Source organism: Bombina bombina, chromosome 1, assembly GCF_027579735.1.
Source record: "Bombina bombina isolate aBomBom1 chromosome 1, aBomBom1.pri, whole genome shotgun sequence".
Classification (NCBI taxonomy): domain Eukaryota; kingdom Metazoa; phylum Chordata; class Amphibia; order Anura; family Bombinatoridae; genus Bombina; species Bombina bombina.
This window is the reverse complement of record NC_069499.1, coordinates 1,508,092,842-1,508,107,945: the sequence shown is the minus strand read 5'-3', so window position 1 is coordinate 1,508,107,945 and position 15,104 is coordinate 1,508,092,842.

The window sequence follows — 15,104 nt, the reverse complement described above, 5'->3', positions numbered from 1 at the left end:
TTCAAACTAATGTTAGTCTTTTTTTATTTTTTATAGAATATACTTTTTTTTTTCAACACGCATAGCTGTTAATGGAAATGTGAGCAGCAGACAGTAACTTTTTGTACACAGAATTGCACATTCAGCTGCTCATTATTTTAAAACCTAATGTCTCAACGTATGGAAAAAAAAATAGTCAAGTGAGGGCTTGGGCTTAGAGATATGGAGCAAAATTAAGCCCCCCACACCTATACAAGAGAGAGAGAGGATGTCTAATTGATTTTTGTCCTGGGCTAAGTGGGCTTTATTGAAATTCAAAACGAAATAATTTCCTGTTGAATCATTTGACACCTCCGTGTTTTAGGTATTTTTGCACTTCTTATACTAACACTTACACATCAAGTTTCACTGCTTTGTCTGAAGAAAGCACAGAAAACATCCATTGTTTCAGCAGATCAAGCAATTTAAGAAAATAAATGTAGTTGCAAAAATACCAGACATCCCAAGTCTCCCTGATTGTAATAGCGGCTCCCTGATGCCAGCAAATGGAGGGCAATCTCCCTGAAACTCCAAGTACCATGATCCAATGTGACCCAAATCTGGAAAAGTGTTTCTTTAAGGAATCCCTTTAGTTGCTGGGACGTTATAGAACCCTCAAAGCATGCATCAGTAACCAAAAAGCCCCCACTGATTTTAATAAAATAAAACACAAATACTGCCTTATTTACTGCACGTAATTAAACTTTGTATTCTAAAATATTTAAGCATTCAACAAGTGTACGATCACTGGAAAATAGGTTTATTGTATGTGGTTGTGAAATAAAGCTACTTTTTTTTATGTGAATTTAGTGAGAAGCTACTTTAATGATAAGTCTCTATCTTATTTAGGGTTTCAAGGTGTCCACTATATAACTGAGAGGGGGGTGGGGGGCGGCAGCGCAGTAGCGGAAGAAGCCACCTCCCTGAAATGAGATTTTGCAGGTTGGGATGTCTGAAATACCCAAATAATTACAAAAAAAAAAAAAACTGGTATAATTATTTTTTAACCCACACTTTATTGTTTTACATATGACTTGATCAGTGTAAGTTCCCCAAACATCAAGATCTTGAGGCCTATTTATTAGGTCTGTCGGACCTGATCCGACAGACCTCGCTGAATGCGGAGAACAATACGCTCTCCGTATTCAGCATTGCACCAACACTGCCCCCTGCAGATTTGCAGCCAATTGTCTGCCAGCAGGGGGGTGTCAATCAACCCGATCGTACTCGATCGGGTTGAATTGGGGCAATGTCTGTCTGCCTCCTCAGAGCAGGCGGACAGGGTTATGGAGCAGTAGTCTTTAGACCGCTGCTTCATAACTGCTGCTTCTGGCGAGCCTGCAGACTCGCCAGAAACACGGGCCCTCAAGCTTCATTCGGAGCTTGATAAATGGGCCTCTTAGGGTGCTATACTTATGTTGCTAAATAAATAATAAAAAAAAACAAGTTTAGGAAATAACATAATAAAAAATGATATGCATTTTAAAACAACACAAACTGATTATTCTAAGGGATATATTTATTAAGCTCCATAAGGAGCTTGATGTCCCTTCAGGCTCGCCGGAAACAGAAGTTAGAAGCAGCGGTCTAAACTGCTCCATAACCTGTCCGCCTGCTCTGAGGACGCGGGCAGAAATCGGCAGAAATCAACCAGATGGAATACGATCGGGTTGATTGACACCCGCTGAATGTGCAGGGGGCGGCATTGCACCAGCAGTTCACAAGAACTGCTGGTGCAATGATAAATGCAGAGAGTGTATGCTGTCGACATTTATCGATGTACAGCAGACATCATCCGCAATATCGGATCATGTCCGCTCGCGCAATCATAAATATGCCCCTAAGTGTTTTAGAATCTAATTATAAACCAGTGGCCATTTAAAATCAGCCATAGAAGGTTTAGTTTTTGAATTATGCTGTACATTTATTTATGCAAATGTATGTTAATTATCATGACCAGTATTTTTTTCCAGAAAAGGTGGCAACCCTAACTTCACAATCACATAGAACCATGCATAGATAACAAACAGCTCTCAAGCCCAAAAAAATGCCTTTTTCAAATTATTTGAGCTACGTCACCGTACCAACAAGATGTCTTGATAATCCCGCCAGAGAAAATAACTTTAGATCATCAGGCCCTCAGTGTGGTAAAAATATTTTAAAAAAAAAGCTCCAAATAAAATACTTGCAAAAAATTCATACTATACAGGATTTCACAAAATGAAATACTGTATATTTTTACATTCATATATTCCTCACATTTATCTTGGTACCTGCAATTTTTGTTAGCTGATAGAAACAAATATTCTATGAGTTCTTCCTTCATCTATTTTTTAACAAAAGATACCAAAAGGATGAAATTTGAAAACAGAAAATTGGAAAGTTGTTTAATGCAACAGTCAAGTCAAAATTAAACTATCATCAAATTTGATTAGATCTATTTGTATTCTTTGTTGAAAGCTAAACCTAGGTAGACTCATATGCTAATTTCTAAGCCGTCGAAGGCCACCTCTTATCTCAGTGCATTTTGACAGTTTTTCAGCTAGACACTGCTTGTTCATGTGTGTCATATAGATACCATTGTGCTCACTCCTGTGGATTTATTTATGAGTCAGCACTGATTGGCTAAAATGCAAGTCTGTCAAAAGAACTGAGATAAGGGGGCAGTCTGCAGAGGCTTAGATACAAGGTAATCACAGAAGTAAAAAGTGTATTCATTTAACAGTGTTGGTTATGCAAAACTGGGGAATGGGTAATAAAGGGATCTTTTTAAACAGGCCCTTTGATACAGCCACCACGGTGAAACGCTTCAGTGGCGTCCCCCTCTCCCTTCCTTGTATGTTTTTTTCTTTGTTTTTAACCACTATGTCTACTAAACTACCCACGATAACTGCTTGACATCTCATGTCGTATAGACCGCTTTGAGGGATCACCTCACCTCTGGTGTAGATCGCCACTTGGCCTAGGCCTGTATAGTTTAACAAACTGTTTAGTTTGACAATTTAATAGTCACAACTATATTTAGGTAACTGAGGAGTGTGCTGCATATTTGAGCTGTTACCACGGTAAACTAAAAGGTATAGATATCTGGTATTTCCAGACCTTTACATATACATATAGTAACCTAAAGGCATCACCAATGGTAAACTAACTGGTATAGATGTCTGGATATTTCCAGACTAGTGTATTAGCACGGTAGCCTATAGGTACCTACTTTATCTGCAAGTGCCTTATATCCTTAATTGCAACTTACGGTAAACTAAAAGGTATAGGTGTCTGGTATTTCCAGACCTAGATATCCACACCGTAACCCCCAGGTATAGGTTTAGGTAAACTAAAAGGTATAGGTGTCTGGTATTTCCAGACCTAGATATCCACACAGTAACCCCCAGGTATAGGTTTAGGTAAACTAAAAGGTATAGGTGTCTGGTATTTCCAGACCTAGATATCCACACGGTAACCCCCAGGTATAGGTTTAGATATATTCACTTACTAATCACATTACAAGTTGTAACTAATGGTAAACTAACAGGTATTGTGTTGTCTGGTATTTCCAGACAAGTGTATTAACACAGTAATTTATAGGCACGGTACCAAAGTATTTGCAAGTGGCTCATATCTGAAGTTGTCACAAACGGTAAACTATAAGGTATAGGTGTCTGGTATGTCCAGACTTAGATATCTATATGGTAATCCACAGGTATAGGCATAGATATATTAACAATTCACCTACATCTCAATTTGTTACCAACGGCAAACTCACAGGTACTGATGTCTGGTATCTCCAGACCTGTGTATTAACACGTTAACTCCCAGGTACAGGTACTAACACATTAGCCAGTAATCACATATCTGTATTTGTCACCAAAAGCAAACCAAAGGAATAGGTGTCTAGTTTTTCCAGACCTGTGTATCAATCTAGTAATCACAGATACAGACATATTTGACAATTCTCAGCTATATTTAACCAGAACAACCACAATCTATAGATATCTGGTACTTCCAGACCAATATATTTATACGGCAACTTTCTGATATAGGTATAGACATAGTTACCAGTAATTCTTATCCCAGTTGTTACTAATAATAAACTAACAGGCATTGATGTCTGGTATATCCAGACTGAATATTACAAGAGTGGTCTTTATTATTTTCAGTTATCTATTTATGAGATAATTTCAAAAAACCCAACAGGGCTTTTTTTCTGATATAGGGTTCATACATCGTGGGGCCCTATTTTAGTAGGCATATGCATATTTTAAATTCATCTGTATATCCCTAGTTTTTAAATATAATAAGTAAAAGTAATATTTTACTTTTCTTATATATTTTTTCATAACGTTCATGAGTGCTATATTTGTACTCTTCTATCAGTTCTTCACTGATTTGTTGTTAAATTTATAACCAGTACAAGCACCATTCCCTAATATATGATTATTACAAATAAATACATAAAGGGGAACGTTTGTTATCTTAAGTAGTGCCAATGCTATTTCTTGTGATGATCTTTTTAAACAATAACAACTCTGGAGTAGACTGTCCCTTTAACCCCTTTCCGCCCTTAGGACGCCATATGCCGTCCTAACCGCACTGTGCTTTAACGCCCTTAGGACGGCATAGAACAACCTAGCGTCATAGGCACTCCCCCCAGACACAATCCCATCATTAAAATCACGCAATCTCATTTTTTAACTTATTTGTTTACATCGGAACTTTGTTCCAATGTCGACATATAAATTGTGCCGTTATAATGCAGATTATAGTTGTTGCATTGTTTAATTTTTTGTGCGGTAGTGTATTTAATTTTGTCCTGACATCTTCTGCCCCATAACCACCCCATTCCCTAAATTTGTAGCTCACATTTAAGGGGTCATTAAACACTTTGAGGTAGTAATATAAAATGATCCATCGTATATTAAAAAAAAAAACAAAAAAAAAAAACAAACTCTGCAATATACTTTCATTATTTATGTTTCCCTTTTCCTGTAATTCCATACTGAAATTGTGAGCATTTCAGTTCCTGTTAGGAATGGAAATGCAGAACACTGTTATATTCCACACAGCCATTGGCTGCACACTCTAGTGACCTAAGTGGCCACAACAGAGAAAGAAACCTAAGTTGCAACATGGCAGCTCCCATTGTTTTATAGACATTAAAACTTTACACTTATTTTGCCAATATTTATACAGCTACTGACATTTTAAAAAATACATCTACTTGTTATTCTCAAACTAATCTTTTCTTTGAATGCATCATTCATTCTAGCGTTTATTTAGTGTTTAATGTCCCTTTAATTCTCACACCCAGAGGACAGAAGTGCACAGAGGGGTCATTCATTTGTAATTTGGTGGTTTGCTGAGCGACTGCACAATAAAGCAGTGTCAGTGATGTCCTGAGTGTCTTTGCAATCCAGCAAGATCTGGTGTTTTACGTCAAAATCATACCCAAAGAAGCAAGTCAGTAAAAAAACAAGATCATGGGAAGGCAGAAGAGCAATGTGGGCAACAGTTATAAGAGTGGCCAGAACAAGCCAAACAATAAGAATCATGTATTGTGATCTCGGCCATTACTGATCTAGTTGCTTATGCTGCAGAGTTTGTTGCCTGAGATATTAGATTATTAAATTTTATAAGTTATATTAAACTTTATTTTTAAAGATTCAGTGTCAATTACAACCTGGGTATTCAATCATACTGCTACCATCATACAATAGACCTCTACTTTAACAGAAGCACACCTTTGTGCAATATCCACCATAAAAATATTATTTACTATCACTGCCTTTTCCCCTGAGTTTTTCTATATTACACAAGGGTTAAAGGGACACTAAAGCCAATTTTTTTTCTTTCCTTATTCAGATAGAGCATGCAATTTTAAGCAACTTTCTAATTGACACCTATTATCAATTTTTCTTTGTTCTCTTGCTACTTTTATTTAAAAAGCAGGAATGTGATGCATAGGAACCTGGGTTATGCTTGCTTATTGGTGGGTAAATGTCAGCCTCCAATAAGCAAGCGCTATCCATGGTGCTGAACCTAAAATAGGCTGACTGCTAAGATTTACATTCCTGCTTTTTAAATAAAGATAGCAAGAGAACGAAGAAAAATTGATAATAGGAGTAAATTAGAGGGTTGCTTAAAATGTCATGCTCTATCTGAATCATGAAAGAAAAAATATGGGTTAGTATCCCTTTAACTCATGACTTCTCAAGAAAATACTTTTTTTTTTTTTTTTTTTTAAAGTAGCCGTATTAATATTCTGGATTTGTCAGCTTGAACAACACATGGCTTTATAAAGATGTTAATTTAAAATTATCATTTTGTTATAGCATAGTTGATCATTTTGATCAAGACAACATATGGACATTGGGGAAAGTTTATTTTTATTTCCAGTAATCTTGGATCACCCTTGTAGGTAGCACTTACCAACAACGATTAATAACAGAATTTAAAAAACATGGGCAAAATTGTAAACATATATAAAAGGACGGTGAACACTTTGTAATTGGAAGATTTGTTTCAGAAAAAAAAAAAAGAACTTTGGCTTGAAAGAACTGTTGCCGTTGTGGTTCTTGAGCCCACTTAATACCCTTGATAGCTGATAATTCAGACACATTAACTTTTAAAGTGCTATTACAGATACCTAAAGGGACAATCTACTCCACAATGTTTATTGTTTAAAAATATAGATAATCCCTTTATTACCCATTCCCCAGTTTTGCATAACCAACACAGTTTTATTAATATACATTTTACTTCTATGATTACCTGGTAGACTAGACTGTCCCTTTAAACCTTTGTGTAGGACTTTAAGGACATTATACAAGGTAAAAAAAAAAAATCAACTTATCATGAGTCTAAATCAATGTACAAACCATGTGCTGAAGAAGTGCACACCTTTTGGGCTTTAAAAAGCATTTTTATAACTGAATCAAATTAATCATATATTTTCAGATGGCAAGGCTTGGATGTTTGGGGGAAATAGGGGAATTGGTTGTAGTTCTGGACAAAGCAGATGATTCCATGACTTGTCCACAAACATTCAAACCAGAAGAGAAAAATATGGATAGCTTGGTTGATAGGGTACAGTTGCCATGGTTTGCTTTGGCCTGAGAGAATTTAGCAGAATTTGCAGAGGGAGAGGAAAAATCACATGGGCTAGCCGAAAAATCTAATGCTAAATCATCTATCACTTATGGCCGAAAAAATCAACTAACATGTGAGGTGTTTTAGGCTATTGATTTTGTGACTTAAGTTCCCCAGAGATGCACTACCTGTTAAATGAATGACTTGGCTCCATTCCCTTGGCAAAATCTTATTTTTGCTTAGATAATCCGCTTTGAGATTACTTGTCCGTGTCACATAAACTACAATAATATTCAGTAAATTTTGATCTGTCTGTAGTAGAGTCTGTTAAGCTTCCTGCTTCAAAATATAGCTTTGATTACCCCCTTGATATCCAATATAGGAAACTGCTACACAATTGTCTGAGAGGATTATGACTTCTATACTCAGTAAGTAGATGATCTTGGAAATGTAGGAGAACTAGTTGGACAGGTCTGAATTTCAGCACTTTTGTTAGTAACAAATACTTGCTTGCTAACTCATTCACTAACCAGAGACCTTTATTAAATTTATTCTTTAAAGGGATACTAAACCCATATTTTTTCATTCATGATTCAGATAGAGCATGCAATTTTAAGCAACTTTTTAATTTACTCCTATTATCAAATTTTCTTCGTTCTCCTGGTATATTTATTTTAAAAGCAGGAATGTAAAGCTTAGGAGCCAACCCATTTTCGATTCAGAACCTGGCTTATGCTTGCTTATTGGTGGCTAAATGTATCCACCAATAAGCAAGCTGTATCAAGGGTGCTGAACCTAAAATGGGCTGGCTCCTAAGCTTTAAATTCCTGCTTTTTAAATAAAGAAAGCAAGAGAACAAAGAAAAATTGATGATAGCAGTAAATTAGAAAGTTGCTTAAAATTGCATGCTCTATCTGAATCATAAATGGAAAAAATATGGGTTTAGTATCCCTTTAACGTTGTGCCTCAACCCATAGGAATAGAATCTATAGTCAGATGAATACATTGAGGCACTTTGAGCAATTAGCCCTGCTGTAAATGTGACCCTTTTGTTGGTTAGTGATACAGGCATATACATTCATGTTATGATGCCAGCATTTTTGAAAAAGTTATCAGTTGGATACATTCGCCATCTTGCCATTTGTTCCATCAGAATTGTTGACAATAAGATTCTCTATTTTTAAACTCATGGGGAACGATTTACCATTGTGCGGGCGGACATGATCCTCTGTAGCGTATCATGTCTGCTGCACATCGATAAATGCAGACAGCATACACTGTCAGCATTTATCATTGCACAAGCATTCCTTGTGAAATGCTTGTGCAAAGCCGCCCCCCTGCAGATTTGTGGGCAATCGTGGCCAATCGGCCGCTAGCAGATCGTATCTGATTGGGATGATTGCTGTCCGCCCCCTCAGAGGTGGAGGACGAGTTATGGAGCAGTGATCTTAAGACCGCTGCTTCTTAACTTCCGCTTAAGGCAGACCTGAAGCGGAGTGGGTCGGAAGCAGCATCCGCTGCTTCATAAATCGACCCCATGGCGTGATCTGTGTCATGAAAGGTTTAATAAACTGAAAAAAACTTATCTTGTCTTATAGGGACATAAATAAGCAATAATAAAATCAGCTAAAATGATATAGTATGTTATTATTGCGCTGTTGCATGAACAAACCTGGGTTAACTCACTGCAGCAAAGGGTTAAACACATAGTTAAACCAGCTCTGGAGCAGCAATGCAGTACTGGCTGTGAGCTGAACATGAATGGTGATTTGTGGTTATGCACATGTTCCGTCCCTGATTGGCTCAGCTACCATGTTCAACTTAGGATCTTTAGTAGATTTATGGTCCTGAGATGACATAAACTATGGTTTTGCTGGGGTTAAAAACATAATTTGAGTTCAAGTAATAATGGAATAATAAAATGCTCTAGAACAGTGGTTCTTAACCCAAGTGAACGCAAGGCTCGGTACATTTTAGCTGGACATGTCCAGAGCCAGGCAGTCATACACATACATACATGTGTGTATATATTTTTTTTGTTTCTACATACTTATTGAAATCTTAAAGGGGCAGTTTATTGTGATTTATCCTCCCCTTTAATGTGTTTTATTTATTTGCTGGAGTGTATGTAATTGTTTACAAACAGCATATTTACTTCTATTTTGTCATTGGAAATAGCTGCGTTTGCATGTTTTATCCATTCCTATACTAAAAATGTACATACATAAGTACTGGTGATAGAAAAGCTATGTAAACAAGAAGGTTCACACATCTGGTGAGGGGTGGGACGGAGAGATAATAAATATACATTTTCCATTGTTCTCTTGACAGAAAGATATGATAAGGAGGATTATGTCTAAATATAGAGAGATAAGCTAACGAGGTCTGCTTTCCCTGGAAGTTCATCCCATGTGGTTAAGTTGTGGTTTCAGTTAGCACAGACAGCTATTTCAAATACAGAATATACATTTTAAGGACTGGGAATTTTAGAGAAACACTTGCCTAAAGTACCAGAGAATCTTAATAATTTTTGCTTTCAATCTATTTAAAAAATAATAGAGCCTTTTTTATTTTATTTTTATTTACCTATCAAAACTATATATATATTTTTTGCAGAGAACCCTAGGTATTGATCTACGCCAATTTTGGTATATTTTATGCCTCCGTTTCAACCCCGATTGCGATCATATAAAAAAAGGTAACTTTTCCACAAACTTTGGGTTTCTCACTGAATTTATTTACACACAACCACTGCAGTCATAAAAGTCTCTTTGTTCAGAAACAGCAGACATGCATGGCTTTGCAATTAGAATGCTGCTAATTGCAGTTGTGCACCACACTTCTGAAATTCCCGGCAGTGAATGGGGTTAATCGGGTAGCTTTTAAAGGGATAGGAAACCCAAAAAACTTGAACTTGTTCAAAACTTCTGTATATAATACATCTATTTCTAATTAGTACCTATTTAAAGTTTTCTTTAATTTTCTTGTAATCTTGGAATAAACTTTTTTCCATTGGTTATATACTGTTCTGCTGCTTTTTGTATTTTATTTATAAAATTACTACTGTGTCAAACCCATTTTTTTACTCCTTATATGGGCCCTATTACAATGTTCTACCTAGGTAGAAACATCATGTCAGTCAGCATGCGCATTAAAATTATTCTATTGCTCATGCATGCACAGAATCGTCCCTTCTCTACTTTCTCTCTCTTAAACAGCTCTCTAACCCTCCCCCCTCTCCTTATGTGCCGCCATTTTATACAGTTTTTTAAAATATGATTTTTTTTCTTCTGTAATGTACTGACCCCCATTCCCTCACCCCTTTCGGTAGTGTAGGGAACCCCTTCCTCACCAAATCTTTTTTTTTCTGTGGTAGGGGGACCCTCCTTCCTCCTCCCTCCTGTGATTTGCCACCCACCTGTCTCCCTCCTTTCCTCCCACACCACTCACTGCATCACTGCAATTCGATGCAGACAGTGACACAGAGTGTCACTGTCTGCATCAGCGATCTGCCTTCATATGGTAAAGGGAGTGCGATCAATGCTCCCTTACAATATGAAGGCAGATGTCTTCTGCCTCTGGCTGCAGTCTTAGCTGTTAAACCTCACTGGGACCACAGCATAAGGAAGAAGGTTGGATGTGGGTACTTCATCAACAGGGTGCACTGAGCAAAGTACCCTGTGTAGCAGTACCTACCTCCAAAAATAAACACAAGTGCTTAAACTCTGCAGCTGGTATAACAAGTCTTTGTAAACTGTACACATTAAGGGGAAAACAATTTTACAGTACACTGTCCCTTTAAACATTCAATATTGGTTATTGTGGAATTCCTTTTTTAGTAACTATTACAACAGTGCTTTCCAAACTGTGTGTCGGGACACACTAGTGTGTCGGCAGCAGTGTGTAGGTGTGTCCCTGCTTCAGCACAATTTTTTTAAAATTTTAATTTTTTTAAATGTTTTTTTTTTTTTTTCTGACTTTCCACCTGCCTGCTACGCATATCACATTGTTGACATGTGATTGATACCTAGGGGGTCACAGATCATCTTAACCTATTGGCGCAGCTCAGTGGGAACTGAAACTATTCCCATTGGCGGCTTTAATGGCACATTGGCACCTGACTGCACGTGTAGTCTCCTCAATCGGATCGTGGCTGCATGTGTAGTCAATCGGACTCACCGAGCTCTGAGGGCGGCAGCTTAAACGCTGAGCTGAAGTCAGTGGGGTTTTTTTTGCAGCTAGCTCCCAGTAGTGCATTGCTGTTCCTGCTCTTGATATATGAATTGAAAGGGGAAGCTTAAAAATGTGAGTATCTTATATTCCACCAAATATTCAGAAACTGTGTTCATCCCATTAAAATAGTAAGTAAGTAACTATTGGTGCTATTAAACTTTTTTTTAATTCTTGCACTGTTACTGTTGTACTGTTACTTGTAAATACATTTCTTTTTTATATAATTTATGTATGTGTCCGTATCTCTTAAAACAAGTTAGTTTAACCTCCTGTTTGCCAGTACAACTGAATTACTGTGTCGCGAAATGATGTAGGTCTAAAAAGTGTGTCACCGACATGAAAAGTTTGGAAAGCTCTGTATTACAAGATGGAATTAAAAACTTGATTTTTGATGTTAAGGTGTAACTATCTGAGCTTTGGCCTTTCAGTAGCATAAACAGAAATTTGTTGCTTTATGGAGCCATTGGTTGGAAATTCAAAAAAATTATACCCATGCTCAATTACACTACGCTAAACTGCCATGGAATACTCCACCCTTTACATTGACATAACCCCCTTAAAGGGACATGAAACCCAAAAGTTTTCCTTCATGATTCAGATAGAGCGTGTCATTTTAAACAACTTTCTAATTTACTTATACAGTATTGTCAAATCTTCTTTGTTGTCTTGGTATCTTTTGTTGGAAAAAAAGCACAAGATCGTGCACTATATGACTGCAATTTTGAAAGAATGTTATCCATTTGCAAGAGCACTAAATGGCAGCACTATTTCCTGCCATGTACCTACCTAGGTATCTCTTCAACAAAGAATACCATGGGAACAAAGCAAATTTGATAATAGAAGTAAATTGGAAACTTTTTTTAGAATTGTATTTTCTGGGGCCGATTTATTAATGTGCGGGCAGACATGATCCGCTGTTGCGGATCATGTCCTCCCCACATCGATAAATGCAGACAGCATACGCTGTCAGCATTTATCATTGCACAAGCTTTTCTAGTGAAATGCTTGTGCAATTCCGACCCCTGTACATTTGCATCCAATTGGCCGCTAGCAGGGGGTGTCAATCATTCCGATTGGGATGATTGCTGTCTGCCACCTCAGAGGTGGCGGACGCGTTAAGTTTAAAAGCGAGCCTGAAGGCTCGCTTGGAAACAGCAGCATACACTGCTTCATTAATCGGCCCCAGAGATCACAAAAGAAAATTTTGGGGTTTCATATCCCTTTAAAGTAAACCTATAACCGGCTATCACCAGTTTTAAAAAAAAAAAGATGACTCAGAAATACAATTTTATAATGAAATAAATGAGCAATGTACAATTTGTTATAAATGTATAATAATATGTCAAACAAACGTAATATAATTCTTCATGCATGAGACATTAGATTATAGTTTTACATCATTTAAATCACAATAGAATGTGTTAATAACACTGAGGTGCAGTAAATAATCTCCAAGTTGAATTGAGATTTTTGTTAAATGTCAACAACAATGAAAATGGTATTAATTTTGTTAAAACTTAGTCTTATGGCCCTGAAACTCATTTCCTTGCAATAAGAAATGTATTAAGCAAATGGATATGGCTGATGTTAGTGAAGTTTACAAGCAAAATGTAAGCACATTCATTGTTTTAGTATGAGCTGTCCAGTGTTTTAGCCCAAGGACTCTTCTTCTGGTGATATTAGCTGCTACCATCTCTTTGGAATTAAGTTTCAATAAACATGCTGTTGTTTTAACTGTAAATTAGAAAGTCACATCCAACATAGAAGGAGATATGAAGGAAAATGTATCAATCGTGTAAATATGTACGCCAAAAAAAGGGGCAACTAATTTACCGCTCATCACCAGTGACATTAAAAAAAACATAATTTATGCTTACCTGATAAATTCCTTTCTTCTGTTGTGTGATCAGTCCACGGGTCATCATTACTTCTGGGATATAACTCCTCCCCAACAGGAAATGCAAGAGGATTCACCCAGCAGAGCTGCATATAGCTCCTCCCCTCTACGTCACTCCCAGTCATTCGACCAAGAATCAACGAGAAAGGAGAAACCAAGGGTGAAGTGGTGACTGGAGTATAATTTAAAAGATATTTACCTGCCTTAAAAAACAGGGCGGGCCGTGGACTGATCACACAACAGAAGAAAGGAATTTATCAGGTAAGCATAAATTATGTTTTCTTCTGTTATGTGTGATCAGTCCACGGGTCATCATTACTTCTGGGATACCAATACCAAAGCAAAAGTACACGGATGACGGGAGGGATAGGCAGGCTCATTATACAGAAGGAACCACTGCCTGAAGAACCTTTCTCCCAAAAATAGCCTCCGAAGAAGCAAAAGTGTCAAATTTGTAAAATTTGGAAAAAGTATGAAGCGAAGACCAAGTTGCAGCCTTGCAAATCTGTTCAACAGAGGCCTCATTCTTAAAGGCCCAAGTGGAAGCCACCGCTCTAGTAGAATGAGCTGTAATTCTTTCAGGAGGCTGCTGTCCAGCAGTCTCATAGGCTAAACGAATTATGCTACGAAGCCAGAAGGAGAGAGAGGTAGCCGAAGCCTTATGACCTCTCCTCTGACCAGAGTACACGACAAACAGGGAAGACGTTTGTCGAAAATCCTTAGTTGCCTGCAAGTAGAACTTGAGGGCACGAACTACATCCAGATTGTGTAGAAGACGTTCCTTCTTTGAAGAAGGATTCGGGCACAGGGAAGGCACCACGATCTCTTGATTGATGTTCCTGTTAGTGACTACCTTAGGTAAGAACCCAGGTTTTGTACGCAGAACTACCTTATCTGAATGAAAAATCAAATAAGGAGAATCACAATGTAAAGCTGATAACTCAGAGACTCTCCGAGCCGAAGAAATAGCCATTAAAAATAACACTTTCCAAGATAACAACTTTATATCAATGGAATGAAGGGGTTCAAACGGAACTCCTTGTAGAACGTTAAGAACAAGGTTTAAACTCCATGGCGGAGCAACAGTTTTAAACACAGGCTTGATCCTAGCTAAAGCCTGACAAAAGGCCTGGACATCTGGATTTTCTGACAGACGCCTGTGTAACAAGATGGACAGAGCTGAGATCTGTCCCTTTAATGAACTAGCCGATAAACCCTTTTCTAAACCTTCTTGTAGAAAGGACAATATCCTAGGAATCCTAACCTTACTCCAGGAGTAACCTTTGGATTCGCACCAGTATAGGTATTTACGCCATATCTTATGGTAAATCCTTCTGGTAACAGGCTTCCTAGCCTGTATCAGGGTATCAATAACCGACTCAGAAAAACCACGTTTTGATAAAATCAAGCGTTCAATTTCCAAGCAGTCAGCTTCAGAGAAGTTAGATTTTGATGTTCGAATGGACCCTGTATCAGAAGGTCCTGTCTTAGAGGTAGAGACCAAGGCGGACAGGATGACATGTCCACTAGATCTGCATACCAAGTCCTGCGTGGCCATGCAGGCGCTATTAGAATCACTGATGCTCTCTCCTGTTTGATTTTGGCAATCAATCGAGGAAGCAGCGGGAAGGGTGGAAACACATAAGCCATCCCGAAGTTCCAAGGTGCTGTCAAAGCATCTATCAGAACCGCTCCCGGATCCCTGGATCTGGACCCGTAGCGAGGAAGTTTGGCGTTCTGGCGAGACGCCATGAGATCTATCTCTGGTTTGCCCCAACTTCGAAGTATTTGGGCAAAGACCTCCGGATGAAGTTCCCACTCCCCCGGATGAAAAGTCTGGCGACTCAAGAAATCCGCCTCCCAGTTCTCT